The sequence below is a fragment of the Zootermopsis nevadensis genome, unplaced genomic scaffold, assembly GCF_977971745.1.
Source record: "Zootermopsis nevadensis isolate Lab colony 2312 unplaced genomic scaffold, Znev_1.0 Znev_ptg000010l, whole genome shotgun sequence".
Lineage (NCBI taxonomy): Eukaryota > Metazoa > Arthropoda > Insecta > Blattodea > Termopsidae > Zootermopsis > Zootermopsis nevadensis.
Genome location: NW_028259142.1, coordinates 3,744,040 through 3,771,640, shown reverse-complemented (window position 1 = coordinate 3,771,640; position 27,601 = coordinate 3,744,040). Strand labels below are relative to the sequence as shown.

Genomic DNA, 27,601 nt, shown 5'->3' with positions numbered 1-27,601 from the left:
AAAACACCTCTAGAAATTTCTAAAACAAATTATGACTGACCAGAAGAAATATAAAAGAACGGATACCTTCTGAAAGCAATGTTAACGATAATGATGACAGCACGTTGAAGATGAAAATCGCGTTTCCTATCTGTGCCATTGTCTTAGTGTTTACGACTTGCCTTCCTTGACGATTTGATGAACGTGGGAGTGGGCATAAATTCGCGTTATGCCTTACGAATTAGCGTCTTTACATAACATTCCATTGCCTTCACGTGTTCTGAATAATTTGATTAGTCTTGTTGGATTACAGTATATCATTATTTTATTTATTTTATTTATTTATTTGACTGCAAATGGGTTTTTACCCGGTGGCAGTGGTCCTACAATAAGACACAACAAAACATAAGACAACAAAAACAATAAGAAACAACAGAACAATGAGACAGAACAAAACAATAAGACGAAACACTGTAGGCAGAAATATCCCGTTTGCGCGACAGTGGCCATCTCACGTCGTTGTAAGAGCAAAGAATACCCCGAAAATGTTTAAGTGCGTCCTGGAAGCGTTCTCGCAACAGCGTAGAAAGAGCGACTGAGGAACTGGTGGTATGGAATGCAGTCTGAGTGGCTTGTAAGTGCTTCTCTCTGGCTGCCTTCAGTGCCGTTGCGTGACCATAAAAACAAACCGAGAAAACAAATGTTTCTTCTCCCCACGTTATTAAAACAGGAATAATAAATCCGTAGCATCATTCTGAGTAAATTACAATTTTATCACAGTTTTGTTTGATTTTATTATGATTAATGCACCCACCGGTGCAGAAAATCATTTGTGTCGCTGCTTCGTGTTTCGTGATGTTTCTACTTTTTATTTGACGTGTACCTTCTAAATTTTCAAGTCACCGTTCGTTTTGTATGCGACGGTGGTCTAGCGGTTAGAACGCTGGCCTTGTAATCCTGGGGGTCTCGGGTTCGATTCCCGGCGGTGCCCGAATTTATATCTTGTGTTGGGCAAGGCCGTGGTCTAGGCAACACGGAGTTTTCCTCCGTGGCATCCCAACAATTACTCCATTCACACACAGAAGAAGGCAATGGCAAACCACTTCTGGATCATCTGCCAAGAACGTATATGAACAGGTCCCAGTCCGAGAAAAGGATGGAAGGATCCTGTTCATATGGACCTGTCGTCAGACAGAACACTAAATAAATACAGCTGAATCCAGAAAGGCCACGCACAGAAATTACCAACTCCTGATGCGCAGGATTATTCTTGCGAACCGTAATTGTATATGCTACAGGTTTCTCCTCGTGTTACCTTCCCTCCTTACTGTAGAGGACACTAAATTGCTTGGCCTTCTAAATGTTTAAACTTTCATCAACAAGCAAATTAAAATTCCGCCGTCTTTGTTATCAGTCTGTCGCTACTTATCACCCTAAAGTCTACACTGCCATGTTGCCGTTTTTAGATGGACGAGCTGGTATTGCCTGGGAATCTCCTAGCAGTAAAATGGTTTTCCCACTCCTAGAAATTCTCTCCTATAGTGTTCTCTTTACCTCTACTCGTTTGCCATCCTTCCTATCGAAATGTTGTTCGGAGTGGCAGGGAAAACCACGAAAACTTAATCAGAATATATAGTGCTCTGACGTAAATTCGAACACAGTACCTACCACAGCGATGCTACTGATCTTACAGAGAGCGTCACAGATCTCGGGGACTTTGGTTGGTGCAGCAAATCCTCGCACGTTCAGCTTCGTTCATAACCACTAGAGACATTTCATTCCTCAGTTCGTAATAAATCAGAAGCCAGACGACAAGCAAGCGACACGTGGCTCGTGGAATGAATGTCAGTCTATGAGTTATACTTTCACTTGTCGAATTGGTTAACGGATTCGACAACACAAATACTTCCTCTACTTGTAAAATAAATTTATTTAATTGTTAGAAATTTACGATCTAGGAAATTTTCTAATAGCCCTTCTTTCTCCAACACCGAAACACGGAGCTGATAACCTGTTTCATGTTCGTTCCAGGGCGAGGGGGAACAAGAGATTGAACCAATAATAAAAAAAGTTAATTTGGCAAACGACAATAGCAAATAATGAAAAGAAAATTAGCATGAAAAGTGCTCTTAAAATTACGATTTTTTTTAAAAAAAATTTGAATGACAATATAGCAACAAAATCCCAACAATTACTCCACTCACACACAGAAGAAGGCAATGGCAAACCACTTCTGGATCATCTGCCAAGAACGTATATGAACAGGTCCCAGTCCGAGAAAAGGATGGAAGGATCCTGTTCATATGGACCTGTTGTCAGACAGAACACTAAATAATAATAAGATGAGGTGGTCTAGCGGTTAGAACGCTGGCCTTGTAATGCTGGGGTCTCGGGTTCGATTCCCGGCGGTGCCCGAATTTATAACTTGTGTTGGGCAAGGCCGTGGTCTAGGCAACACGGAGTTTTCCTCCGGGGGCTTCCCCGGTTTCTCCGTGGCATCCCATTCACACTCACACAGAAGAAGGCAATGGCAAACCACTTCTGGATCATCTGCCAAGAACGTATATGAACAGGTCCCAGTCCGAGAAAAGGATGGAAGGATCCTGTTCATATGGACCTGTCGCCAGACAGAACACTACAAATAAAATAAATGAGATCAGAGAGTCGAACAAATATCTGTAATTTTGTTTTCATACCGTCTTCGAATATTCTCATCGTAATGGTGAGAATATTGCTTTAAATATTCGACGACTAGTACGGATAGAAGAAGTCAAATTCTCGTGTGTTATGAATAATTGTTCCATTTGTTATCGTAATGAAACGAGTGAGCCATTTCATGACGCACTGTCTCTTTCTTTCTAGGTAAGATACTCTGATCTATGATGGGGCGGTTCACATCGACTGTGTTTGTAAGTACGACATGCATGGTTGTTATTTGTTTTATTATCGCACAGGACGCCCTGTTTGAAGAAATTGTGAAATTTCGTACAAATTTGCAAGGCAGTGCTTTTTGCTTTGTAACAGAATACAGGAAAATAATGTTTACGCACTGCAGAAATTACCGATTTTTATTTAGAACATCCGTGAATAAAAATTGTTAGTAAACGTTGAGATTATGTTGAGGCGACAGTTCCAATATTTGATGTGTACATTTGCATAATGTTTAGAGTAAAGATAATAAACAGTGAGAAAATGTAAAAGATATGTTTGCTTATTATTGTTAGTTTTGTTTTTGCATTTTTTATTTAAATAGTCTTCAACAACCAAAGCAAAAACCTCGTGTATTTCCTATTGTCACCTGAATGTTGCCTCAGTTTAATTTTTCGCCTTGTTTTCCTCGAGTCTTTGTCGTTGAAGGGCAGGACCAAGAAGATGAGATTGAAATTCTAGCTTAACATTCATTTTATCGCTCGCTCTATTAAAAAAAATTAATTAGCAACTCTTAGATGAGGCTTGTAGTATAATTGAACAGATTTTACGACCAAGATGACGTCAGGGTTATTTCTTGGATGAAACAGAAGTTGTAATGAAGGTGCGTGATTTTTTGCTGCGAGAAACAGACATTATATTAAATACATTCGTACAGAATTTCAAATTTGTGTGTTAATTTTAATTGCTACTATTGATAGCAATTGATACAAACGTAGGTCTGTATGTGTGTGTGGCTAGACAGATTAATGCACCCATTACATATAATAAATAAATTAATCGACCTGTAGCTAAATAATGATAAATAATTTTACGAAAAAAATATATTTAAATTTCAGCAGCGATCATCGAAGCTTTGAGGTAGAGGGAAAGAGGTATTTTACTTGGTTTCGTCATTCGTTACCGATTTTCTGAAGAACACTTCGCCTCGGTAGATTATTTATCCACAATAACAGTTTCATATCAAAATAAATTTGACACCAAGGTCGACGTTTTATGTAAAGAGAAAAAAACTTCTTAGAAATTTGGGTACTCGATTGAATAGGTAGGTCCTATCATTCTACTGTCGTTGACAGTCGAGTGGCGATTTGTTCAACTCGCACTCTGCTAACTCGTGATGCGACGACCCATTGTGATCAAGGCTTAAGACTCCAAGAAGGCACGAGATTAATATTCATGCCAGAACATAAAACCAAGAAAAAAACGCGATGCAATTATAGTGCACGTACGTTTAAGGGGGTACTGGTGTCTTGTAAATTAGAATAGGCAACGTGTGATATTCGATATATGAGGTTTTCTTTATTTGTCCTCGGCGCAGGACCCTGTCTTGTCTACAGCTCCTTGACTTGACTCGACTCTCGTTGACAGTCAAAGGGTAGGCCACGTGGTGTTTACTAGAGCACGCACGGAAAATTGTTCCATTGTAAATGGATCGACCGATCTTCATGTCTGTTATGGAGGCCGTTATAATGACCCACCGCTTGCATCCGGGAATACAGTGCGAAAGTGGTACAGTTGTCTGAATAAAGTTCTTAAATTTTCTGTCCTTCCGGGGTCACGTTTCATCTGCGAAACTAGTTGATACTTTGGATTTGAGAATATAGTCCTGCACTGATGATTTCCGGGAGAATTTGATTTTGGTTTGTATCGGCCCAGTGTGATTTCACACAAGTCGAAATTTTATTATCTGTTTTTTTTTCGCGAAAAAGGTCAAAATCGTACAAGATACATCGCGTAAAATGTAGGTTAATATACACATATGCAAATTTTATTTTAAACTGTTTCTTGTAGGATATGGAATTTAAAATAATTTTTCCGATAGTCACTGAACATATCGATTGGCCTGAATTCCACGAAAAAATACATACTGCCCTGACTAGTTTTAAGTTTCTTAATCGAATTCCAACGAGATAATTGAGCCGACAGATTAAATTCCTTTTATTTTTTCTGGAATAAATGTTTGTGAATAAATATGCATGTAACGGGTGCCTGCCCCATCACACTGAACTTGAGGAGGTAGTGTAAAATTGTATAAGAATATGTAACCACGATTCAAGGACAAATTTTACGTCCAGGAAGTGATTATACCAACAAAATAATCTGGAATTTTTGTACTTTGCGGGTATACTTAAATAATGTAGGGAAGTTCAACAGAGAATATTTTAAAAAATAAAAAAAACTGTGGAGCCGATGATGCAGTAGTATTGTTTTCGAGGCTGAAGTTACTTTAAATTAGCTGTGGACCCTCTAGAAGGAAATACGACACCACAGATCAGAACACAATAGCAAAAGAACTGGGTTGTGTACCGTGTGCAGAAAGGGAGAGCCCTACATGTCGCGACAGATTTGCTTGCGGCCTGTTTGTCACAGGTCGTTTCAATTTTCCTCTAAGAATCCGGATCGATTTGTGCCCGAGACCAACGAGAAAAGGGAAACAAGCCACATTCTTCCAAGTCTCCTTAATTCTTACAAAACTGAGAGCTCAGTACTAGCTATGAAATATGATTAAAACCTGCTTTGTAAGCATGACTCTTTTTCTTAAAATAGTGTAGTTGCGTCATATTGTGATTTATTAAATTAAAATTAAATTATTTGGTTATTCCGTCAAATCACAATGTATTTAAAATAAGATAATTAAAATAATTAAAATATCATTCTTTGTTCCATATCGAATAATCGATTTAAAATTTACTCTTTTTGCAAATTTCTCTTTTAATCAACATAATTTCAAAAATTATTTGTTCAGAATTTCTAGTTTTATATAATTTCTCGTGGAATGGAGTAATCCCCTTCATGCTTCAAAGCCAAAGTTTAAACTTAGCGCTGGGAAGCTGAGAAACTCGAATGTGAAGCGTGGACCACCAGACCACCTGAAATAACGTAAATATGCCCTGATCTGTAATTTAAAGCGTGAGAAACAAGGTTAGGTTAGTATCTTGCCTCAAAATTGATCTTTAATTACTCGTAACTTTGTCTTTGTTGTAAGAGATAGGTTATTACTGTGGGATTAAGTTTTATATGAGACACATCCGCAATAGTATTCAGATTTAAAGTGTTTAATCAGTTTGAAGTTACATGATTTAATTGAATACTTTATATAATGTAATGAAAGGTGTAAAGTGATATTGAACACTGAGATAATAGAAATCAAACAGGAAGTTCTGTGATACTTCTTATACTGTTAAGGGTAATCAGGGGTTCTCAGCTCGGTGCCGTTCTTTGTGGCCCGCGAACATTTTTCGTATTCCGGCATTTAATTGTCATCAAATGACTACAAATCAGAAACTTGTTAAAATCCGTGAGTAGTATGTGAACCTATATGGCAGTAAGCTAATAGCATTTTTAACCCTTTGAAGTGGAAACTACTATAAATAATATTTAAGGATTTAGTTCGTACCGCGAAGAAAACACAGGAGTTCACCATTAAAAGAATTCAGTTTGTTAACGGTGTTTAATAAAATAATCGCTGTTTAAGTTTTGAATCATACAAAATCTGTAAATGTAAAGTGGAGCTTTGCTGATTGCTAAAGAAGGTGATAAAATTGTTAAAATTAGGCTTTAAAGGGTTCAGTGAAGTGACGCGAAGTTTGATTAAATTATGATCATTTGGAAATCAGCGGCCGGCGGCACAGTTAGAAATGTTGGCTGTTGCAGGAATCGAAATTTCGAGAACCCCTGATAAGAAACAAGCCACGACACTCTCTGCTGTTACGACTCCAAATTTGGTGCAAGGTCAGGTGTTTTGCACCTAACTCTCTGTACCCTTTTCTATTAATCGTCCGTCTTGGATAAGATCACGCTCTGAATAGCATCTCTCTCTCTCTCTCTCTCTCTCTCTCTCTGTGGTCCAAAACCTGATACAACAGGATGCCCTAGAAAACGAAGCGGTTATTGACTTTTTTTGCACGTGGCTATTAACACTGATTTAGTCAGCAGTGAAAATGATTTCCTCTAGTTTATTTGCGAGTGTGTTAATTTTAAATTTGAGGACAACCCGTCTTCCTGTTCGAAGTGTAACGCCGGAGGATTTCCCCCGTGCAGATAGTCGCGGCAGGGGGAGGGGGGGGGGGTGAACTTGATTTCCACTGCCTTCGTTAACGTTTGCAGTGTAATCTTTATGGGATACTTGTAGAGATGCTGGCGTATGTATGTTACATGACGGACGTTAAAAGATGTCTATTGTAATAAGCTTGCTTTTATGGATCGTGGCTTGTTTCAATTAGCATTAAGTATTCTTAAGTCCTTTGCATCGTGTATTCCCTTCTGTTATTAAATGTGTTGTTCTTTATGATTGAAGGCGTAAAATAGGCCTGGTGATTTTTATTAAATTTATTTGTTTTCTGACTTGTATAATAATCTGTGTTATTTTCTTGGTTTTTGTATAAATTTTTTGTGTGTGAATGTTTTGTCCTTTGTTTATGTTTTATTTGTTTCGTCTCACAGCAATGATTTTTGTTTGTGTTATAAATTTTGTTTTGTTGGTTAAGTTGCCTCTAACCTTTTCTCGCTTTTTCATGTCGGGGACACCCCCCCCCCCCCCCCCACATTCGGGTCGTTCAGTTTTAGCTAAGATGGTATGGGCGCCGTCTCTAAAAATGTTGTTACAATATTTGGTCTGATAATTGGTGACTGTATTTACCTGTTCTGTGGTAAACCGTCTCATATTTTAGTACCAAGTTTTACAAATTTACGATAATCGAATTTAACCCGAGTCCACTTTACAGTGTTTAAGGGAACTATCGCCGTATATTTTGAGTCATACGAATCCCACGAAAATTTTGTAGAGTAAAATTTGAACCGACATACGACAGTAAGCTAGTAGCATTTTTAACCCATTGAAGTCGAATCTCGTCTAAATAATATGTAATAATTCAGGCCGTACCGCGAAGAAAACACGTATCTTCACCATTACAAAGATCAGATAGTTAATGTTGTTTAAGAAAATAATTACTGTTTACGCATTGAAAATCATTTCGGAAGTATTAAACACAAAGCGCAGTCGTAGACTGTTAAATCGGGCGGTATATGATTACCACAAGGTTTCAGAGGTTTAAATAGTTTGGGATGTTAGTGTGACTTATCACCTCTTAATCTGGGATACGTGTCTGTATTACGAGCAGTAAGAATACCCTCCCTCATAAGTCCACATTAACCGGTAGGTTGGAAATACAGTCACCTGCTACTGGTAGAGGAAAATGTTCATGTAAGGTGATTTTCAGTGTGTGTCTGTAAAGTGGCCCAGTGCAGTGGACAAGTATAATTGTACACACGAATTTTAATAATAATTTTCATATTTTTGACACGGTAATATTGTGTCTTTGGATCCAAGAACTCGTTTGCTTTTTTTTGCAAAATCCATTATCGCTGGGCCACTTGTCAACTGAACAGCGAGTGCTTAGTTTTGCAGGACAGCAGAATTGTTGTTACGTGCTGGACAGACGGACAGACATCGGCAGAGGACAATCGTGACGCTGGCACGCCACTGTGTTTGCGGAGGTGAGTGCAAGAACGACACATCTATCACCTTTATCGTGGCTAGCACAATGCCTTTCCTTGTATACTTTGTTCGACGTATGACTGTGTCCCGTGGCCTTGACGATTTTCGTTTGTGGATAGATGGGATTGCTTTCCCACCTCTGCTGTGGGAATGAAAACTTGCCATGTTTTTGTGTCGTAGAAATGGGTTTCGTATGTTAAAAGAATTCCGTGTTTGTCGTACACTGTAACGAGAGAAAGTTGGTGTTACTCTTGGTTGTTGCTTAAGTTTCTACTCCTGCGTCTGTAATCGCTTTCCTTGAATGATACTGATTTTCGTGTACAATGTCGTAGACGAAATTAGTGCTTAGAAATGTCGTTACGGATATCGCCGTAAGTGCGCTGCAGGAAAGAAGCGATGAAAATGTTATGACAGAAAAGTTTGAGCGTTTTCGTCGCAGTCTCTGCTTACAACTTGCAAGACACTGTCTGAAAGGCAATGTTATGTCTGTGTTTAATAAAGGACAACGCCTTGAAAACATGAGGAGTGGAGGTATGACTCCACGTATTCGTAACCTCGGCAGGTTTATGTTGAGATTCATGCTCTGGCCGGCCTGAACGTTAGTGTCCGTGGGACCTTTCTTGGAATTTCGTAACTTTGACTCTCGGATTTTAGCTGGGTCATATTCTGTAATGTTTCAACTTTTCGGTGAATATTGTAGTTGCCAGCTTCAGGGCGATTTTGTGTCTGAGATGTTTAAAACGGGAACCGTCTGTCATAAATAATTCGAGGACGAATAAAGTTGGAAACGATCGTTTTTTTTTTAAGAGTCGTAGGAAATTGTTTTTGGACGGTACGCAAGATGAAAGTACATTTTGCCAACAGCGTGTGATTTTCGCGTTAAACAGGGATTATTTCCTTAAACAGCGTTAACCAGTTGTTCCATGTAAAGGAGACGCGTTGTGAAGGTAATAGAATTGGACCGACGTTTCAGAGGTGCTTACTGCTCCATCATTCATCGCATAAGACTGTCATATTCATTCTCTTCACCGTGACAACCTGAAATCTCACCGAGGCACGTATTTCCTTTGCTGCACGAAAAGTATTTTTGATTGTTCCTTAGACAAGCTTCGTGTTAGGTTGACATCCATCTTTGTTTCAGAAACTAATGCTCGGGTTGCATAATGTGTAGGAGTCGGTCGTCTAGAAGCGGGGGGGGGGGGCTCTTCAGTACTTGCAGGCGAATTCCATTGCACAGTAAACGGGTACGTACGTGGCGGTTCCTGCTGGTAGGTCACGTTTCGACTTCTTTGTTAATGGTCAGACAAGAAAAGTGATATTTTAAAACACTCGTAGGCCTACTCTCATTTAATAGAGTTATAAGAAATAACGTTTTGCTGTGGTTGGACCCTCGCACCACCATAAATATACCATGCAGACGCCGTGTTCGTGCAAAACATGACGTCACTGAATTCGTCTTGATCTTGGTTGACGCCCCGAGTTTTCCCTGCGGACGTGAAGATGATGGTTTTCTAGAAAGGGCGATTCACGTTGACACATTTCCTGTTAGCCAGTCTTATAAATCGCACTGACCGCGGCTTCTACACTTTGTCTCTCTGGCTCTTAAAGTTTTATCGGCCGTCCCACAAACGGATCACACTTTGAAGACTGCCTAGATCATAAACCCTGAAGATGGAGGCAGTATGTTTCTTCGAAACATTGATATCTTCCTCCAAGTCCACACGGCGTTACAACGTGGAAGACAAACATCCACATCTTCACGGCCTTGAAAACCTAAAACCTCGTGTAAGCCTTGTCCTTCGTTTGCAGATGTACGAAGTTTCAGTGGCAGGTATGTCTCTGTGACAGAGACTCAACCACCGGGTCTTATTTAGGGCCGGTCAGCGTCGGAAAAATTCAAATTTGTCATGAGCAGTGCTGATGTGTCTTTAATTAAGAAACTGATTGCGTCTCTCCTGTGAAAAATGTCCACAGAGTAATTACCCAGAAAACTAACAACGATGTTCAAAACACTGGTTAGCAAGTTTCGTAATGTTGAGAATTCTGTTTCTGGCGAAAGTTTTCCTTTGAAGGTGATGTCGTTAACTGGTTCATTAGCTCTTGACTGAGCCTATCTTACCCCATCTCGGACTTCCCCGTTGAAGAGGCTACGTAGTCAAGAGACAGATCGCGTGTAGAAATTGTGAACAATTATTAGAATTTTCTTTGCTTTCAGACAAAATATAACATCTGTCTTGAATTTTGTCAAATTGTATCCTCCAAGCTAAAACTGTATTCATCACTGCAGTGCCTTAAGGGGGAAAAAATGTATTTTTGTGGTTATACACAAGTCTTTTGTTGCTAGATTATTTTAAACAGCCTCACTCTCTTATTCCAATTACATTTAGCATTGAAATAAAATATAGGACCTTTAAGAAATACACGTCTTTTATCTGTCAGGCGTTTTTGATCTGACGAGTCCAAATGCTGGAGACTGCATCCAAGTTCTAAGATCTTTCCTGCATCAACTTTTTTACCATTGTCAAGTAAAGCTGCCCACGTTCTAAACCTCGACGCCAGATAAGGGTTTGTTTAACGGAGAAATTTGTTCTGCAGGTAACGGATGGTTTGCTGTTGGTGCAAAACTGGGTAATCTAGGTTACAAAAGTTGGTTTGATGGGGAACTATGTTTACAGATAATGGCAGGTGTGTAGATACGGATTCGTGTACTCCAGATAACGGATATTTTTTGGCTGGTGTAAAATTGAATTCTTTAGCCTACGCTGTGTTTCTTGGTTGGCGAAGCAGCTGTGATTTTCAGATAACAGAGGCTTTGAATTCTTCTCGGGCTACCAACCGTGTCAGATGATTGAAAGGCGAAAACACCATCGTTTCGAGAACCATCTTCGTCCTCAGACGCCCTATCAGTCGCCGTAAAGGCTTCAGATCATACATAACAGAGGTTTTCTTGACTTTTGCAGAACGGAATTCTAAATTAGTCGGTGGGGATTTTTTTTAGTTAATGGGTTATTTTTTGTTGTGTAAGGTGGTCTAGCGGTTAGAACGCTGGCCTTGTAATCCTGGGGTCTCGGGTTCGATTCCCGGCGGTGCCCGAATTTATAACTTGTGTTGGGCAAGGCCGTGGTCTAGGCAACACGGAGTTTTACAACGTGGCATCCCAACAATTACACAGAAGAAGGCAATGGCAAACCACTTCTGGATCATCTGCCAAGAACGTATATGAACAGGTCCCAGTCCGAGAAAAGGATGGAAGGATCCTGTTCATATGGACCTGTCGTCAGACAGAACACTAAATAATAATAAGATGAGGTGGTCTAGCGGTTAGAACGCTGGCCTTGTAATCCTGGGGGTCTCGGGTTCGATTCCCGGCGGTGCCCGAATTTATAACTTGTGTTGGGCAAGGCCGTGGTCTAGGCAACACGGAGTTTTACAACGTGGCATCCCAACAATTACACAGAAGAAGGCAATGGCAAACCACTTCTGGATCATCTGCCAAGAACGTATATGAACAGGTCCCAGTCCGAGAAAAGGATGGAAGGATCCTGTTCATATGGACCTGTCGTCAGACAGAACACTAAATAATAATAAGATGAGGTGGTCTAGCGGTTAGAACGCTGGCCTTGTAATCCTGGGGTCTCGGGTTCGATTCCCGGCGGTGCCCGAATTTATAACTTGTGTTGGGCAAGGCCGTGGTCTAGGCAACACGGAGTTTTACAACGTGGCATCCCAACAATTACACAGAAGAAGGCAATGGCAAACCACTTCTGGATCATCTGCCAAGAACGTATATGAACAGGTCCCAGTCCGAGAAAAGGATGGAAGGATCCTGTTCATATGGACCTGTCGTCAGACAGAACACTAAATAATAATAAGATGAGGTGGTCTAGCGGTTAGAACGCTGGCCTTGTAATCCTGGGGGTCTCGGGTTCGATTCCCGGCGGTGCCCGAATTTATAACTTGTGTTGGGCAAGGCCGTGGTCTAGGCAACACGGAGTTTTCCTCCGTGGCATCCCAACAATTACTCCATTCACACACAGAAGAAGGCAATGGCAAACCACTTCTGGATCATCTGCCAAGAACGTATATGAACAGGTCCCAGTCCGAGAAAAGGATGGAAGGATCCTGTTCATATGGACCTGTCGTCAGACAGAACACTAAATAAAATAAATAAGGTGGAGAACTGTGTTTTGAGGATAACGGGTAGTGCGTTCCTCGTTGCCGGTGGTGGGGAACGGGGTTCCCGTGACGAACAGGACTCACTCGGGGGAAGCCGACAGCGATCCGCGCCTGACTTTGATGCAGTGGTTCAAGGACGTTCAAGCGCTTTGCTCCGATGGGCCTACTTATCGATGCGCGTCACGCTGCCTCCTGCGAAGAGGGAAGTTGCTTTCCTTTCGAATCACACCACGAAACAGTAAAAGTAGTAATAATATTAAGACAAATTCGTGAGCAACACACTCTTTCATAGCAGCCTGCAGAAAACATAAAGTCTGAAGGAAATAAAATAGACACATGATAGTAACAATGGAAACTAGCCCCATTGCCTCCTAACTATCGCAATCTTTTTGGCGATGTAATAATCGAATTCAAGCTATCCAAGTTTTATACGTTTCGCCATTGGAAATTATGAGGAAGTTTGGCGTTCATAGTAGAATCAAACTCTGAGTATTTGTTGCAGATAAATCTTCATGCTGATGGTATACAACCCCGAGACGTTATGGGAATTTTGTTTAATTCGTTGCAGGCAGGTATAAGGTTCCATTCTCTTTTCTGAAGAAGGTTTTGCCACAGTTTGTAGCTGACCTAAATACAGGAAAAAGATACCGATGTGTTTACTGAAAATAACTTATATAATATAATTATGATTTTGATTTGTGGAGCCAGCGTGTAGCCCTCTGAGGCCTTTGCCCCTCTTTGCAACCAAGGATGAAGTTATCGTGCCAGTGTGTTTTTATTTTTCATGCTTTCGAATTATACGTCACGAACGATGAAAAACAGTTGAAGCAAGGCAGCGTTCTTGTAAAACTGCGTGTCTTATTTGTCTGGGTGTCAGGTTTGGTGGGTTTTCCACTAACTGATGGACCGTGTCTTGTTAGTCTCAGCAGCAGGGACCACACCTTTCCCTCTTCCACACCTCTGGACCAATATATACAGATTACGTTGTTGCCTGTCCCACATATCATAGGAATGTTGATCACCGACGTCAAACCGATGGTAAGATCTGAATTGATCGATTGGTTTGTCTTAACGTCGCGCTGGTTTTAGATAGATAGGTGTCTGTCTGCAGGTGAACAAGTTTATAGGACCTTAGTGTCACACATCAGTGAAGTAGGTGATTCCAGTTTGGATAACACAAGTCTGCATTCTCCAATTGTGGGATATCCTTTTGAATTTCTGTTCTCCTTGATTTAACATAATGCGTACATCAGATTCAAATATAATGTTATAAAATATTTGCACTAAAGGCACGCCGCGTCCGTGTAACAGAATCCTCACCGCGAAACGTTTAGTTGTTCATCTTGTCAAGAAATGAGCCGTCAGTTGCTTAGAATTTTGCTTTGATGTCTGTATTTCGGTGTTGATTTCGTCTTGTGTTACCCGGGTGAGAGAAATGTCGTTTTTGCTGCTCGCAGTATTTTGGTTTACAATTTCCTGAACACTCTAGTCTTATTTTGAAAGTCGCTTTCGCTGTGAAATATGTACGCCTGATTTGTGTTACTACTACTTATTTAGTGTTCTGTCTGACGACAGGTCCATATGAACAGGATCCTTCCATCCTTTTCTCGGACTGGGACCTGTTCATATACGTTCTTGGCAGATGATCCAGAAGTGGTTTGCCATTGCCTTCTTCTGTGTGTGTGAATGGAATAATTGTTGGGATGCCACGGAGAAACCGGGGAAGCCCCCGGAGGAAAACTCCGTGTTGCCTAGACCACGGCCTTGCTCAACACAAGTTATAAATTCGGGCACCGCCGGGAATCGAACCCGAGACCCCAGGATTACAAGGCCGTTAGTTGATGTTAATGGTTATGTGTCGAAATTGAGCTTAATGATACAAGTGACAGAAGTACTTCAGATTCCGTATTGACCATCAGGGTACTAACTACAGTTGGCGGGACTACATCTTCAACACTTCCCTTGTTGAAATGGCAGAGACCAACATCACGTTGCTTTATAATGGCCATTAGCCAGATCGTGCAAACATTTTTCTTCGGTTGTGTGTGTGTGTGTTCACGGTTGGTTAGTCTCTTGTGATGGGGGTGGGTGTAATATCACGACTCATCAGATTGTACGGTAAGACTTTGGACGAAGGCCTCCGGTTCCATAGCTGAAGATCGTTGAGACAGAGGTAACAGCTCGTACAAGGTGTATACAAATTTCGTTTACACATGAATTCACTTATTAATCACGTATTTAGTGCTTCAAGGTGAAATATTTCGGCATATAACGAGGAAGTTATTCATACAGGTCACGTAATCGTTAGAACAGGCGAGACAAGTAATGTATTCGAAATTTTAGTAGGGGATCTCTTGAAATTTGGTATTTCGGAATACAGTGGACGATATTATACGAAAATAATGTTTAAAATAAATTGTTATTACTGCTTTTACAATGGGATAATTGTTGAGTTGCCGATTTCTATATTGGCGATGTATAACCCTCGAATTCTGTTATAACTGAGGTGGAATTGTAACATGAAATAAGATACTACTTAATGACTGTAAGTTAACAATTTACGTTCTGTGATACTGAGGTAATTAATGCTGAGGACGAGGGAAAGGAAGAGGTCTTAATGCAATTGAGATTTAAATTTTATGTACCCTGTCCGAGCTGTTTCGTATTCATATGATGGAGTCATGGCCGGGTTAATATCTTCAAGATGCAAGAACCTTGAAAAACAGACACCCTTTAGCATTATTTCCATTACTATTATATTTCTTTTATAAGCAAATAACACGTTACAAAAACATAAATGCAAAACATGTCCTGCTCATCACGTACAAAACAAATTATCGCACTGAGTAATCATGTTTTCTTTACACTTTGACGTTCTTGGCATTAGATTTCATCTTGCGGAATGTTCCTTGAATTCACCAGTCACTTTGCATCTTATTATTCTAGTAAGTTCTACTCTGATGATTTTTTTTTCCCATTCTTACTTGACAGTCATGATAAAAAATTCAGGTTGTAGTATGCTGATTTTAAGACTGCATGCGACCATAATTTCACACTGAATTACTGAATTCTTTGTGCCAATACTCACGAAACTCGATGTCTGCAGAACAAGGTCGTAATTAGTCTACTTTTCATCACCAGTTCGGTAAGCAATGGAATTCTCTCGACGAAATTGCATTACACCTGAACACTTAACGTTTCCAGTACATATTCGGTACATACCTACAGATCGGCGAGCCCAACTGGCGGCCCACCGACCACCTCTGGCCCGAGATCACTTGCAATCTGTCAATAGTTAGTACAAGCTGATTCAAAAGTAAATTTGTAATAATATGTAAATTTTCTACATTTAAATTTAATTCTTATCTGAGTATATACTATGGCCATTTATCATTTCTGGATAAGTATTTCTAAAGATACGTCTTTTTTATGGCGGGAATAATCTGTTTATGAGTGGAGCAACACCGATTAATACATTTAATGTTTTCGTTCAATTTCTCTCCTGTCTTTATTGTTTCCGGTAGAAGCTTACGACGTTTCATATGTACTTGCTGCCTCCTTCGTCAGGGCTGTGATCACCCATAAGACAGTTGTGTTTGAACTGAAACAATAAACTTTCGCCTTGTTTGTCGTATGCACATGGCCGACATAATCACTGAGATTCATGTGTGTGGGCGTGGACTTGTCCAGATTCCCTGCGCAATGAAATCGGCAGCCACCACAAATTGTTCGCGCTGTGCTCTCCTCACGCGCGTATCCATGCACTTTCTTTTGTTTCGTGAAGCCTGGGAAAGCTTATGGTACTTGATTTCATGCTCACCTGTTCAAAGCGGTAATAATATTCATGGAGCTGCGAGCGGATTCGTGGAATGACGTTACGTGCCTGGAGTGGCCTGACTATTCGTGATAATTTCCTTTTGTGGAAATGTTCCCGGCATGTCACAAACGAATTGGGGAAATTTTCAACGAGTGTGTTCGGCGGAAATTTTTTTTTATCATGAATACTCTCAGGAGACATGACTAAATTATTACTTTAATAAAAAATGCGTATCTTTTGAAGATTAAGACACACGGTGTCTTGGTCCCGCATTAAGTGACGACCTCGATAGTTTGCACTGGCAGATTGCTATACTTCTTGTAGGGTACAGAAACTGAAGACGAGCTTTGTTACAACATGAGAATTGTTACGCTTGTAACACCCGAAGGGAAAAGAAGGTAATTAACATTTTTAGGACTCTCTCACTAGTGCTGGGATCCTTACAGGGAGGGGCAGATAAATGCGTTAGAACGGGTGCAAAGGAAAGCATGTAAATTTGCATATCACAGGAGCGATTCGAACTGGGAAACCCTGGCACAGCGTAGAAAGATAGCACGAATATGTGCTCTCTTTAAGGCGTACACGGGAGATCGGGCATGGAAAGCTATAGGTGACAGATTGCAAAGGCCATACTACCTGAGCAGAGTCGATCATATTCGGAAAGTTAGGAGCAGAAAACAAAGAACAGATATCGGAAAATATTCCTTTGTAAATAGGACCATCCAACTCTGGAACCAGCTACCTGCTGAGGTTTTAGGGACTCTCTCCTGTAAACCAAGTACGTTTAGGAAGAAGGTTAGGAAAGTGATAAATGAGGTGAAGTAAAGGGAATAGATGAGTGGGTGCAGTGAAGGGGGGTAAATTGGGGTGAGGATGGGAAGGCTTCATAAGTGTAGTGAAGTGAAGAGAAGGTCCTGATGAAACGTGTGATTCATTACTGTTACTGACTTATGTCTAGTTGGTATTAATTTTTAAGTTATGTACTTTAGGTTATACGGTTTTGTAATATTATGAGTTGTTTTATTTTGAGTGTGGTGTGTTGTTTTGTTGTGTCTTATTGTTCTTGTTGTGCCTTATGTTTTTTGTGTCTCATTGTTTTTGTTGTGTCATGTCTTTTTGTCTTACTGTATTGTTGTGTCTCATTGCTTTGTTGTGTCTTATTGTTCTTGTTGTGCCTTATGTTTTTTGTGCCTCATTGTTTTGTTGTCTTATTGTTTTTGTTGTGTCTTATGTCTTTTTGTCTTACTGTTTTGTTGTGTCTCATTGTTCTGTTGTTTCTTATTGTTATTGTTTGTGTTGTCTTATGTTTTTTGTGTTATTGTTTTGTTCTGTTTCATTGTTCTGTTGTTATTATTTTTGTTGTCTTATGTTTTTTTGTGTCTTATTGTTTTGTTCTGTCTCATTGTTCTGTTGTTTCTTATTGTTTTTGTTGTCTTATGTTTTGTTGTGTCTTATTGTAGGACCACTGCCACCGGGTAAAAACCCATTTGCAGTCAAATAAATAATAAAAAAAAAATAATAAAAAAAAACTTCATATAGTATGCAAGGTGCGTCAGTTATCTGCATTATGATCTATTGGATGTAAAACGTATCTTTATAGCTGGCATAAATATTATTTTTTTAAAAAAAATGTAATTTAATCGTATCTGGATTTTAATTAAATATGGTTATTATTCTTTTATATATTTTTCACGTTCGTTTCTTCACAAGCCACGTTCTCATTTTTGTGTGCAATGTAATTAATGAAGGTACGAGCTGTAGAAGACACAGATATACAGGCTGTCGGTGCTGGAAACCAGTTACCACCTCAGCGGAGCCGCGACGCACTCTTTGGAATGCGAGAGTCCAGAGATTACTCGTTAACTGGGTACAACAGAATACAGCTAAAATGAATACGTATTTCGAAATAATAAGAAATCTGTTGTTCTGATACATGACCTTGAATTATCGTGTCTTTCTACCCGTTACTTTTTCATACACTTTTCTTTTCTGACTCCGTTGTTAATTCTGTATTCTTTCTTTCATACCTTGTCGATTTTTAAATTTTGCCCGTTCGACACCGCGCTCTATGATTGTACCCCTGAACAATACCTGTTTATAGGAGCAGCTTGTGAGGGTCCATGTGAGCTTCGTACCATCGTCTCCTAGCTGCTCGACGGGTCGGCATGCTTTGTAAAGTGTACTGAACTCTCACCAGCCGATGAATAACTAAACCATCAACCCCTTGAAGCATGAAGCTCGTCTAAATGCTGTTTAAAAATGTAGTTCTTACCTCAAAGAAACTGTAACTGTATTCTCAGTTGGTTAACCCTGTTTAAGGTTATAATCGATGTTTATTCTGAGAATTATAGTAGCGAAAGGAAGCATTCTGTGAGCAGCAAAATTAACCTATCTGATTCGCAATCAGGTCCTCTTTTCGATTTCGTACTGATAAGGTTTCGAACCCCGGTCTTCTGTTAGTTTGCTTCCAAGAACGACTTGCTCGAGTGATATGAATTCTGCCCGCAGTTAATATCTGGACAGGCTTTGAGGAGCCAACCGTCGTGATAGATAGTGAAAGACAAACATCAGTCTGATGACAATTAGCCCCCTGAAGATGAACGTGAAGCAAGCTCTCGAAACGTTATGTATATTAAACATGGGCCATACTTGAGGCGCTCGGGACATTTTTTAATTTGCATGCGATGTAATCATTAATTCAGATAAAGATACAGATTAGCGTACGTCATTGGTTGGTCTGGAATCTGATGTGAATAATTACAGTTAGCAATGACAAGTTGGTCAGCCTGTATTTTCAGCTGGTCTCCATTTTGATAAAGTTGGTCATTTTGACAGAAACGGAAAATATCCCTTCTAATACAGTGCATTTCTAAAACCACTCAACCCAAATATGAATGTCATTCTTATAAGGTTATAATTACGTAATTACAACACATGTTGAAAGTGTCCCATTCAACCCCACCCAACCCTGTTGTAGACGTAACTGTTGATAGTTTCAACATGTTCGTAGAAACTCTGCGAAGACCGGCGCCGTTGATTGACATGTCGAAAGATGGTTGACTTATGTGGTACGGCTGCGTCGGGAAAGCGAACCTGATATTCCGCTTAAACTGCTTCGTACGACCGCGTTCGGAAATAATGTTCAATAAACACGCTGCTTTGTTGGGAATGACGGAATTCTTGTTATACAAACATCTGTCTAAAAAACTGCGACGTACCACGGACTTGTGTGGGTACCAGGAATCCAGTGGTACCACTGGGCGTGACAATTTTAAATTTCCCCTATCTCACCAACAAAATATTTACTTTTAAACTTCGGGTCGTGTGATTTTGGGACACGCTGTATAAAGCGTATTTAGTTTAGTTTTCAAATGCTTCGATTCTTACTACTGTTATTGATATCGACAGTTAAATTTAACAGAACAGCCAGTGTACTGACAAAAGGTCGCGTAAAGATGGGAGCAGAACGGACTTATCGAAACGTCGGTTGTTTCAAGTATGCCTGGGCGAATTTACAGTATATTACATAATTGTGGCCTGTTTGACAGTTTTCATGCGTGAAAGTGCACACGCTTGGTGGTAAAGCCCTGAGGAATGTCTGCGATTAACCTCCATATTCAGCTGCCACGACCCCAATTGATTTTGTGTTGACAAGAGTTCTCACTGCCTCTATGATACTTGCGCTGTAAACATTATAACTTCATTTATCTTCGGTTATAATGTTTTATTACCCGCTGTGATTTCTTTTCTCATTTAGAATTAACATTTTTTTTTTCTCTCCTGATATCCATATTTGCAGTTTCGAAGGTCAAATTACTTCCAAGGTTTTACGCTTGTTCGACGCTTGCTAATGGCGTCCACGTATTTACACATTGATTTGTTTGCTAAAAATAAGAAAAATTAATTCGTATATGCGTGTTGAATTCCACACACACACCGCTGCTGTGTACATACGAGGTGCGATCGGAAAGTTTCCAGACTGCGCCTATAAAAAAAAAAAAACCCCGTACACTTATCTCAGGTATTAAATTCATCAATCACCCTCGAAGTAGTTCCCCTGGGAGTGAACACAACGATCCCAGCGCCGCTGCCAAGCCCGTAACTAAGAAACAAATGTTAATTCGATGATGCCGGCTGGCACACTGATTCACTATGAATGTAGGCCGCACCCCCTAGTGGCAGAAGCTCGTACTACATCCGGTTCGCCCTCTATTGACACAGTCTTGAAACTTTCCGATCGCACCTCGTATAAGTGGGCTGTATGTAACTCATAAACTGTAGTCACATCGAGTTTGTCCAGGCATTCTTGTCCGTCCATTTGTCATCTTCGAAATGATAAGACAGTTAGACCGGACTAAATAAAAGAATCAGCATGCTTTGACATATTTTTAGCTTTTGTCATTGAGCTCTGCTCCTAGGTAGGTCTGTTTCTAGTGTCTTCTGATTTAAAGAACGAGGATTCTCGGTCACTGGAAGGCCTATATCCCGACAAAGGCCAGTGGTTATCTGGCCAGTGAGGGCGCCGTAGTCTCTGCCTCACAATGAAGATTGTTGTTTTGAATGAAAAATGTCTCTTATCCTTGGTCGAGGTATACCTTATCTATCTCAAATTGTACACTTATAAATAAATATTTTTGTCTGTACATTTACTAGGCCGTCTAAATACGTTTTTTCCTATTTGAAATATGAAAATTTACATTTTTAATTGGTTTTAAAAACGAAATTATATTTACAGACATGGGAAATTTGTTTATAACTGGAGTTTTTGTAGTGGCATCTATCAGTCTTTCTAGACGACGTATTTCGATACGAAGCAAGTTAATTGTATTCAGACAGGTGTTTTTATTATTATTCAGTGTTTTGTCTGACGACAGGTCCATATGAACAGGATCCTTCCATCCTTTTCTCGGACTGGGACCTGCTCATATAATACGTTCTTGGCAGATGATCCAGAAGTGGTTTGCCATTGCCTTCTTCTGTGTGTGAATGGAGTAATTGTTGGGATGCCACGGAGGAACCGGGGAAGAAGCCCCCGGAGGAAGACTCCGCGTTGCCTAGATCACGGCCTTGCCCAACACAAGTTATAAATTCGGGCAACCCCGGGAATCGAACCCGAGACCCCAGGATTACAAGGTCAGCGTTCTAACCGCTAGACCACCGTGGCACAAAGACAGGTGTTATCAGGTATAATTGTCCTTCATTTATCTCTGAATACCACTAGCAAATTAATCAGATACATCAGAAATACCAACGTAAAAGAATTTAACAATTCCCCCTCTATTTCTCACTTTATTTATTATATGTTGTTTGACTCTTTAATTTTCATATACGTGTTTTTTTTCCTTCTATTTTCTACTCGATCTTACTTTTCTCTCGTTCCGCCTTGTGTTTCTTTTCGTTATTTTATTCATCCGCGTTCTCTCTTTTTCTGTCCTCTCTTTGCCTGATTATATTTCTTGTACTGTATCGTCTCTTCTCGGAAATGTTCACTGTAAAGGTAACAGTCATTAAAATATTGTATAGCAGGCTGACAAGTTGACACCTTGTAACTGGTGTAGCCGCAGCTGGCGAACCTTTCCATATTCATTTATCATATCCGATATTCAACCACCTTTCACACTAAAATTTTTCATAAGCAATCTAAGCCTTTATGTAGCACAGCAGCAGAACGTAAGTTGTAGTTTTCGGAACGTCGCCTTGGTGTGATGTATACGAAATGGAAACACTTGTAATGTATACCTAACAAGAAATAATAAATAAGAAAAATTCAAGTGGCTGGTATTCGCTAACTTGTATCTATTAGCTTTGCTGAAGCCAGATATTTCTTATTCAATATTTCAGTATTTTAAATAACAAAAATGTAACTTTTGCTGAATATATTTTATTTATTTTTGTTTATTAAGTTGTATTGCTGCTCTGATTTGCCACAGATTAGTTTCGAATTAATGTTTTTGAGTTGTGAAACCGGCTTGCCGAAGCGATTTGGAGGATAAACGTGGGATTTCCACAATTATCTAAAAAGGAGTCTCAGTCCCATGTCGTATGCTTATCTCTCTGCATGTGTGACCTCGCCGTTTCTATCCCAGACACACAATTTCCCATAATTCACATAGCGAACCTGCAAACAGAACTCCATTCACAATGCAAGCACTGAATTTCGCAGTGGAGTCACACCTGTTTCTTATACAGGATGTCCCAAAAATTGTTTTTTTTTTTACATCGGATGTTAATAACGCATTAAAGGAGACAGAATAATGGTCTCCTGCAGTGCTTAGTGTTTTATAATGATGTTGGATGGAAGATATGGTACGAGTACAATCCGCTAGATGCTGTACAGCGTAGAACAAGATGCCACGGTGGTCTAGCGGTTAGAACGCTGGCCTTGTAATACTGGGGTCCCGGGTTCGATTCCCGGCGGTGCCCGAATTTATAACTTGTGTTGGGCAAGGCCGTGGTCTAGGCAACACGGAGTTTTCCTCCGTGGCATCCCAACAATTACTCCATTCACACACAGAAGAAGGCAATGGCAAACCACTTCTGGATCATCTGCCAAGAACGTATATGAACAGGTCCCAGTCCGAGAAAAGGATGGAAGGATCCTGTTCATATGGACCTGTCGTCAGACAGAACTCTAAATAATAATAAGATGAGGTGGTCTAGCGGTTAGAACGCTGGCCTTGTAATCCTGGGGTCTCGGGTTCGATTCCCGGCGGTGCCCGAATTTATAACTTGTGTTGGGCAAGGCCGTGGTCTAGGCAACACGGAGTTTTCCTCCGTGGCATCCCAACAATTACTCCATTCACACACAGAAGAAGGCAATGGCAAACCACTTCTGAATCATAATTGCCGAGGAAACGGACCTGTTGTCAGACAGAACACTAATAATAATAAAGTTTTTTAACTCCGTGAGTTGCTGTCTTTGATTCTGAGCCTGCAAACGGTCTCTTCCTCTGAGGTTTCAGTAGGTTTTCTCAGTCACTATGGGCGTATGCTTTAAAAGTGACTGCCTGCGGTATTGTCCACGTCTTCTTCATTATAAACGCCACCTGTCTGAGAACTAGAATCAATATTTCTATCCCATTTTTGAATAAAACTTTAATTAAGTGACTGTACAGTGGAATCTGTTTCGTTTCTTGCATGCCTTCGTTTTGTAAGTTAAATGTAATGGTCTTCTGTCATCTGTTGTCGCTGTCTTAAATTATGAGAACAGTAACAGATTTAATGTGACTATAGTAACAATTTACTTAGAAAAGTCTGAATCAACGGAACGGAATCAGCAGTTCTTTGCCAAATGCGGTGTAGGAATGAGAAGTCTGAGAGAGATTTTTCGTGATTCTTTTGCTCAAAAATAAAGCAAAGAAATTGTAGGTAGTTTTTTTTAAGATATGGATCAAGAACTGCGTTGCCGTGGGAAGACAGTTAAACAGGCCGCAGTCTTGACAGTTGTATGTGAGGAGGAAGACGGTAACGATACCTTCACGTCGACGCAAGTTTATGCTCTATGTCGAAACGTCGAGTGTTCTTCGAGCCATGCTACTGTAACGTTCTACTGTAGTTTAATGTTACGAGGACTGAGCTGTCTTGTGCCTGCAACTCTTGGCTGGTCTCGGAATAAAAGCAGTTTCTTAATTTAATCTTTCTAGACAGATTTATCTCGTCTCGTGAGCAGGCACGAGTAACAGAAGACGGAGATTCCGTGAAGGTTTGTGACGGTGGTCGACTCATTATAGAAAACAACTTTATTGGACATTATGCATTGTCTAGGGTGTATTTGAATTACACGTAGTTTCGGGAATCCTTCAGACGATTAGTTGTCATGACACTGACGTTTCGTCAGTGACGACGATCCATAATCGCGCCTGGTTCAGTAGTTAGCTTTCTAGTATAGCACTAGAACAGCTTCCTGACGTTTTAGTGCAAATATTTTCTAAATTGGATTTCTGTCCTATGGGTTATGACGCGGTGTAGCGTTGCATCCAATTTTATTTTTAGATACCGACGTTTCGGAGGAACGTGTGTTCAGTCCGTACGTACAATCGGTAGTTACCAGTATCGTTATTTTTTTTTAAAACTATGGAAAGGCAGTGATGTTAGGTACTTTTAAGATATTCTTGTCTGGTTAGTGAGCTGGACCTTTGTTCACCCCTGATCAAGATATGTACATGCAGGAGGAATTCCTCTTCATTGGACCATATGCTGATCTCTTTTCTGTATCAGTTTTCGAAGAAAATAAGATGAGCACTGCCATCTTATGAGGTGCATTAGCATTTCAAAAGAAGTTTGTATAGTTTTGTCATATTTGTGAGATCTGTGCGGAGAAGTCGCCTGACTGTAACGCGGGAAGATATAAAACTTGAAACGATCTGGATGGCCGTGAGATTTTTTGTTAACGTAACACAGAAATCTTTATAAATGTTGAACATGTTCCTTACATGGAAATCGTCTGGCTTCAGGACCAGATTTTAAAAAGCGATGGCATTTTCAGAATGCTGTAATCTCATGTAAGTGATGAGAACACAACATGTAGGAAAGCAGACGCTACTTTGATATAAGCTGGATGCTTTGAAGACCACTCTGTTCGAATCATTTCCTACACAACGATGAATATGCGATTTTTAAATAGCTATTAAAATGCTACGTTGTGTTATCATGTTATTTCACATTGCAACGTTGTCATATCAGAAAACAATTTGAGGCATTTATGAACGACAGTAAGGAATCAGAATTATATTCACGAATAAATGAAGATCGGATTGAGATTGCAGAACGCACACGATCGTTCAGATCAGAATCACAGATCTCGTTTCTTGTCTGATACCGTATCATTTTTACTTGTGTGTGAAACTTTGGTATTTCGTCGTAACAAAAGAACCTACATGGTTTAAGAACAATGGAAATATGCGCGTAAAAGGAACGAAACGTCGTTAAGCAAACACACAGATATGTTGGTCATTTCTTCATGAACTGCATTCTGTGTTAACGCAAATTGATGTTCATATTTTTAGTCGGTTTTCCTCTCGGTTTATAATCGACTTTTTATTGTCTAATTTATTATTATTATTATTATTTAGTGTTCTGTCTGACGACAGGTCCATATGAACAGGATCCTTCCATCCTTTTCTCGGACTGGGACCTGTTCATATACGTACGTTCTTGGCAGATGATCCAGAAGTGGTTTGCCATTGCCATCTTCTGTGTGTGAAAGGAGTAATTGTTGGGATGCCACGGAGGAAAACTCCGTGTTGCCTAGACCACGGCCTTGCCCAACACAAGTTATAAATTCGGGCACCGCCGGGAATCGAACTCGGGACCCCAGGATTACAAGGCCAGCGTTCTAACCGCTAGACCACCTCATCTTATTATTATTTAGTGTTCTGTCTGACGACAGGTCCATATGAACAGGATCCTTTCCTCCTTTTCTCGGACTGGGACCTGTTCATATACGTTCTTGGCAGATGATCCAGAAGTGGTTTGCCATTGCCTTCTTCTGTGTGTGAATGGAGTAATTGTTGGGATGCCACGGAGTAAAACTCGGTGTTGCCTAGACCACGGCCTTGCCCAACACAAGTTATAAATTCGGGCACCGCCGGGAATCGAACCCGAGACCCCAGGATTACAAGGCCAGCGTTCTAACCGCTAGACCACCGTGGCGGATATTGTCTAATTAAAGATTCATAATTATTTTCTGTGTGATGATCACAGATAATATGTTCAGGTGACGTCGATAAAGCAGGTTGGTGTAAGCCAATTGTCCTCACTGGTTCAACGGCAGCGCACATGCGCACAAACATCATGAGGTCGGCACCTGGTTCGAGATTTCCAGCATTTCTTCTTGTTCGGTTTGCGTTATTTGCATGGAATTCGTGAAATCCCTTTATGGCGAGGGCATCTGGAACCGCCGATCGGATTTAAATTATGTTTAGTACTGGGGGGTCCGTACTAAATTCTTCGAGCGAATGAAATTTTTGGTCGTTGGCGCCTATTGGTCTCAAAGGTGGTTACCGACGTTTCGGTGGAATGTATTGCCTCCTTGTTAGGGTTGAACTTTCAATTTGCATATGAATAATTACGAAGAAAGAGAGTAAAGGAAGAGGAATGTGACATGTTACCCTGAAAATGGAGACGTTGGTAACCACCTGCAAGAAGTACTTTGCGACCCAGAAGTTCAACATCGACATTTTCACTTCCATGAGAACTTCAAATCCATGGTAAGTTTTTTTTTTCCTTACCAAGCCTGTATAATCCTTACTTACCACATAGTTTTATATTTATGACGTGTCTTATTGACCGAGGAAGACAACTTTTCGTCTCAGTGCAGTGTTGGAAGTCCCCTATTCGAATCCAGAGGCCTGTCAGCTACGTTGTATCAACCTATATTTAATATTTACATGTTAATAAGACATGAATATACAATTTCTGCGATGCAGTGTTGACATTCGCTGTTGAAGCGTAATGAAACCACGACAAGAGTTTTTATTTTCCCAGATGACGGCGCACTAAATTATAGTACATTATCTCGCGACAGACGACAAAGATATCATAAAGCCTTCCCTTCGCTTGCATAATCATCACGTGGATCCAAGAAAATTTACATCGGCACTATTTAGAAGAGGCGAATTTTCAATCAGCCTCGGTAGTTTTACCCTCAAGGAAATTTGTCCCCGGTACCCACTAGATAGACTAGGTTTGCCCCCCCCCCCCCCCCCCCCCCCGAGCCGGTCGGGAATTTGTGACGAAAATACCACGGCCTTCCGGGAATCGAACACCGTTAATCCAGCCCGCAACACTGACTGAGGTATCCCGACTCTCACTACACATTACTTATGCATTTCTGCAGAGTTTGCTTTCGTGGTTTTACATAATCTCTTGTTCACCCCTCACCGCAACATAACCACACGAGTTATTTGCCGTATAACGACAGCTCGAAACAAGAATTTTACTGTTCAGCCATGTTTCCGTCAACGCAGGCTGTACATAAGTGATCTGCTTCCCCTGTTATGGCAGTTAATGGCTGGCTGGCTGGCCTCCTCTCAGAGAAAGAGAGAGAAGGTCTCTCTCTACCTGACTCGCTAGCCTAGCCTCTACTGTAATCTTGGTCCCATCGTAGCTGAAGGCAATCCTCTGCCTTGCCCAGGTATCCAGCAGTCGACCTCAACACAACATTTTATTTTCCTTTCGTTCTCCTCTCTCTCTCTCCTCCTTCG

The 27,601-nt window shown here is 40.5% G+C and overlaps 1 protein-coding gene across 2 annotated transcripts in view; it reads left to right on the top strand.

Annotated features, from left to right (window-relative positions):
• Nucleotides 1-27,601, top strand: part of Egfr (epidermal growth factor receptor) — a 212,264-nt gene that overhangs the window by 86,995 nt on the left and 97,668 nt on the right. The gene's annotated exons all lie outside the window — the stretch shown is intronic.